The 5,370-nt window shown below is 38.2% G+C and overlaps 1 long non-coding RNA gene across 1 annotated transcript; it reads right to left on the bottom strand.

Moving 5' to 3' along the window:
* Positions 1-517: 517 nt before the first annotated feature.
* LOC119867029 lies at positions 518-4,697 on the bottom strand. Its single transcript, XR_005353147.1, has 3 exons — positions 4,651-4,697; positions 2,328-2,762; positions 518-1,389 (listed from the first exon to the last, which is right to left on the bottom strand). It is a non-coding gene; the product is annotated as an uncharacterized LOC119867029 (long non-coding RNA).
* Positions 4,698-5,370: the final 673 nt, after the last annotated feature.

The raw sequence follows: 5,370 nt of genomic DNA, 5'->3' as shown, positions 1-5,370 counted from the left end.
TAAACATGCCTGGCTCTTTGTATTTTGGTTTCTTGGCTGAAAGTTCATTTCAGCTGCCCTGATGTCAGCATGGGTATTTTTCTCAAACATGCAAACTCCTCTTTTTAATGTGATCTTTTATTTGATTTTCTGTTTTTGAAATGAATACTTGACTTTCTGTCCTCTGGACAGCCAACCATGTGGCCTACATGGACAGTTTTGAAGTGTGTGAGGCCATCTCTGACAACATGATATTCTACTGCCCAGAAGCCAGAGAAGAAGCACATGCTATGTTTGTATAGAAAGGGCCTTTCTTGGATATATTTGCAAGGAATCATGGACCTATTTTCAAAGATCTGTTTCAATTCTGCTGACATAATATGGCTAGGAGTGAGTGGTGGCAAACTACAGCAGTGCTTGCTTTTGTATGGCTCATGAGATAGGAATGATTTTTTACATTTTAAAATTATTTTAGAAATCAAAGTAATATTTTATAATCTGTGAAAATCATCTCAAATTCAAACGTCAGTGTCCACAAATGAAGTTTTATTGGAGCTCAGCCACACCCATTTGTTTCTGTGTTATCTGCAGTTGCTTTTGCTCACACTGGCAGGGTGTAGTCCTGCTTGGCAAAAGGCATGCAAAGCCCTTCATAGAAACGGTTTGCTGAACCCTAGTTTAGAGCTCGGACTTTGGGTCAGACATTCTTGGATTGAATTCTGGCTCTGCCTCTTACAGTGTGAGATCTGTAAGTTTTTCTCTTCTATAAAATATTTTTGGGTCTGTGAAATATGGTCTACTTCATTGTTTTCTCATGCGAATCACATGGGATTTTACAGTTTCTTCATTCCCTCTGGATGTCACCGTTCCAGTTGAGAGAATTCCACCCTTTCCTGATCAAGGCCCCCATGCTCACTGAGGGGCTTTGCAAGGTTGTGGACTTGCCTGGTATTCAGATTCAACGAACAACAGCACATCAATCTTTTGGTTTTGGTTTTCCATCAGGTCAACTCTAAACATGGTAATAAACACTTTTAGCATTCACAGAGAAGCCATGTTTTTTTCTTTGCTGGCTGGAAGTGGGAATTTCAAGGTTTGAGCATGTATTCTGTAGTTTTAATTCATGCTGTATATTCAGGAGCAACCTTGTAGACTTGTGGTCTTCACATCCTTCTCCCTGGACAGTGAACCACCCAGTTCCTGAGAGTCTACCTGCTGTATGCGTGCTCTGTCCATTGCCACAGGCACTGGTTTGGTCAGGTTCATCAGTGCTTGTAGGGGTTGATTTTTGACCCTCTGCCATCACAAATGGGAATCTCACTTCCTATGTTCATTTCTGGGTGATAACCATGCTTCTTTCATGGTGTTGTTCAGTACGAAGTTACCACTTGTGGTTATTTGTTATTCAGTCTGGTAAAAGAAAGAGTATTTGTTGGAAGGATACTGCCTGGCAAACCAAATTGAAGGAAGAAAAAAAGAGCTATCCAGCAAGCCTTAAGAAGGAGCCAGGAAAGTTGTGTGGATTTCAGAGCACAGAGCTCCTCTTTAAGATGTTATTTTCATAACTCATCCCCACCCCCATTATTGTCACCTCTGTGACTTTGCAAAAGATGGGAAGGTCTGGGAGAACAAATCTGATGGGCTGCATATGTGGTCAGGAGGGAGGGTCTTGTCACTGAAATCCCTCCAAAATCACATTGACTGTTACAATGCCCACTGGTCTCAAATAAGGGATGCCAACGTCACTCCAACTTATTTTTTTGGGGGGAGGAGGGTGGTGGTGGTGGTGGCGAAGGTAGATATTACTTAGATTTTTCTCTAAATCTCAGTTTCCTAAACTATAAAATCCAGATAATAATACTCATTTTGTTCTGTTGTAAGGAGTAAATGAAACAATACAGAGAAAGTGGTGTGTACCAGGCTTAGCATGCAGTAAGCATGCAGTTATTATCCTCATCATTGTTCTCTGCATCAATTTCCTTATACAACAATATTTTCCCATTAAAAATTGTGCCCTCAGAACCTAGGGCTCATTACCTAAAACTCCATTTCAGTTTCTAGCCCAACAGAATTGCACTCAAGGATGAAGGGAATAGATCAATGAAATAGTTCATTACTCTTTAAACAAATTTTAGGTCACTGTCAAGGCTGCCTGTATTCCTGGTCAATAGTTATTTCCTGACTTTTTTCTGTGTTAGATTGAAATCCCTCTTAAGACAGGCTGGGTCTTTATTTTTTTAAGTTCAACCAATACTTATGGAGCATATATCACAGGTAAAGTTTATGGTGGGGTGGGGAAGAAGGGGCACAAAGGGAATTCTGTATTAGTAAGAGTGAGGACATTGTACCTTCATTACAAAACAATTTCAATGTGGGAGGAAGGGTGGGTGATAATCTAAAGCAGCTGGAAGCCAGCTGACTCCGGGGGGTATTCCTGGTCTGCAGAGACTGTTGAAGATTACAACAATGTCCTGTGGTTCTATCTGAAGACAATGGTCTTGAGAAGATGCTATTGTTCTGTGTTTGCTGACATAAAGCAGCTTAAGTGTGTTTTACTACTGCAGCCTGGTGTATTTACCAGACAAATGGTGGGTGAAAGAAAAAAGGACACCCAACTAACTGTCTATGCATTTAACAATACAAAGATTTCAAATGTCTAACAAGTCCTGACATCAGCCCCATCCTATGAATCACTTTAGGTAATAAGTTAGGTGGTAAACATAGATGCCAGCAGAGATGTGTCTTCAGGCTTCTCTGCCATTTCATCCCCAGGGATATTGGCTCTAAAAAAAAAATGTCAATAGAAACAATTAAAGATAAAATTGAATATCTAGTGAAACTATCTTTTAAGAATGAGGCCAAAATAAAGACATTTTTAGACAAAAACAAACAAGCAAACCAAAACCAAAACCGATACCCTGAAGCAGGTTACTACCAACAGTTCTTCATTAATGAAAGGCTAAAAAATATATTTCAGAAAGAAATGAGAAATAAGCAGAAAAATGAGCAAGGAGGCGCACCCGAAATACAAAAAGAAATGGAAGTAAATAATATGATGTGTTTCTTGGTAAATATAAACAAACACTGACTATATTAACAATCTAATTTATGGGTATATAACATCAGTGTGGAAATAGAATCCTCAGATACATGACATGAAAGTCAGAAAGTATGTGATCAATGTTGAAGAACTCTAAGGTTATCCATATATTGTTTAAATTGAAGGTAAAATGTTGATCCACTTCTACTTTTTAAAGTTAAATATGCATAGTCATCTATGCATCTAGGATACCACTAACAGAAGAGACAACCAAAGTGTAAGTTTCAAATCAGAAAAGGCATAAAGTGAAAAGGGAGGAAAAAAACCCAACACTGAAGCCAAAAGAAGGCAAGTCAGGAAGGCAAGACAAAACTAAAAAGCTTTGGACAAAGAGAAAATACAGAACAAGGTGGTAAAAATTAATCCAAGTGCATCATTAATCAAAACAAATATTAGTAGACCATAATTTATAGTTAAAAGACAAATACTGTCACACTGGATGAACAAGCCAACAAACATCGATGCAGCACATTCAGATACAGACTATTTATAATAGATAAATATCGATGCAGCACATGATTCAGATATGGACTATTTATAAGTCTGTGTAAAAAGATATGAAAGGTTGAATACAAATGAGTGGGAAAAATTATGACAGACATATACAAACTCAAGACAACTGGAATAGCCAGGTTAATATTAGATAAAAGCTGATTTTAAGACAAAAGACATTTTGAGATCATTATATAACACCTACTGAAAAAGATTCAAAAGTTGACAAAATTATAAAATACACAGAACAACCATCATAGTGGGAGATTTTCAAACTACTCCCTCAGATATTTACAGATAAGGCAGATAAATGCTCAGTAAGTATATAGATTAACAGAATCTAATGGACATATATGGAACACTTTCCCCAGTAATTGCAGAACATACAGAGGATCTATGAACATCAACCTTATTTTTAGACGTAAGGCGATCCTCAACAAAAATTAAAATGAGTGTCATTTAGACCACATCGTGTAACAGAAGGCAATTAAGCTAGAATTTGTAACAAAAAAGATAACCTGAAGACACAGTATAGGTTGAGAAATTTTAAAATGCACTCTGAAAACTCATGAATCAAAGAAGAAACCAAAATGGAAATTAGAAAATGATGTGAAACTGACAGTTAATGAAATTGCTGTTCCTAGAAATTCGTGGACAATTAATAATTCAATTCCAGCTGCTGATGCCATGTATAAATAGGGACCCAAAGATGCCAGAACTTCTGATTTTTTTCAAAGGGTCCTGGCAACCTGGGATTTTTAATGGGGAATTTATCTTCATAACGCAGTGTGAGTTCTCCCCCACCCCTGCTTGAAACACTGGCAGGCCTGTCCATCACCTGTTTATTCCCCACAGTGTGGGAAGTAGGAAATCATTGAAAGTTTATTGAACTAGAGAATGACTGCATCACACTGGTCTGATTCAAAGCACTCAAGAGCTAGTAATATTTCATATATTTAAATGTATTATAGTATATATTTTGCATAGGTAAATATATATAATTTTATATAAAAATATATATGAAATATTATATGTATATGTGTATTTTAAATAAAAATGAATCTAGCTTAATCCCTCACGGCTAGTTGATGTAAGGCAGATACCAGTTGATCTTGGCACTTTGTCACTCTCCCTTGGGTGCACAGAATTCCTGCAGTTCCTGTAGCCCAGCAACATGACAAAGGCCCCTGGTCCTAGGGTCTCTGATGATCGCTATGGCCATTGTTCCTTTGCTTTGATCTATTGGATTTTGACATGGAGGAAGCACCTAATTAATATTGGTTGTTGTCGTGGTTGTTATTTACAAGCTCCGTGAGTAGAATAGATTTCATAAAACCAACAATTGTGGCACTGGTCTGAGATTGTCCAACCCTTAGGATCAAGGTCAAGCCCAAAGGATAGAGCCCTTTTTGAGTCTGTTAAGGGAATTAATCAAGAAGCCAAGAAGATGGCCAGCTCGGTGGAAAGCCCGGGCTGAGCAGGCTGCTTTCCCATAGGATCCTTGATCTATAGCAGAGGAAGCAGGGAAGGAAAGAAGCTGTGGAAAGGTGGGGAAAGCACCCCAAGAGGGTGTTTGTGTCCATGAGCCTCCTGTCATCAAAATTTCAGCTTATAGCGTCATCTCATCTCAGAATGGACTGCCTGGTCAACCAGTTGCTTCCATCATATGGCCTTATGCCAACGATTTGGAAAGGATTTGTTACAGCCTGACATTTTCGTGTTTATTGATTTATTCCCAATTGTTCATGCTCTGCTAGAATAAAAGACAAATGTCTGTCTCGTTCACTGCTGAGTCTCCA

This window comes from Canis lupus, chromosome 1, assembly GCF_011100685.1.
Source record: "Canis lupus familiaris isolate Mischka breed German Shepherd chromosome 1, alternate assembly UU_Cfam_GSD_1.0, whole genome shotgun sequence".
In the NCBI taxonomy this organism is placed as follows: domain Eukaryota; kingdom Metazoa; phylum Chordata; class Mammalia; order Carnivora; family Canidae; genus Canis; species Canis lupus.
The sequence above is the reverse complement of the archived record's forward strand: the minus strand, read 5'-3'. Positions and strand labels throughout refer to the sequence as shown.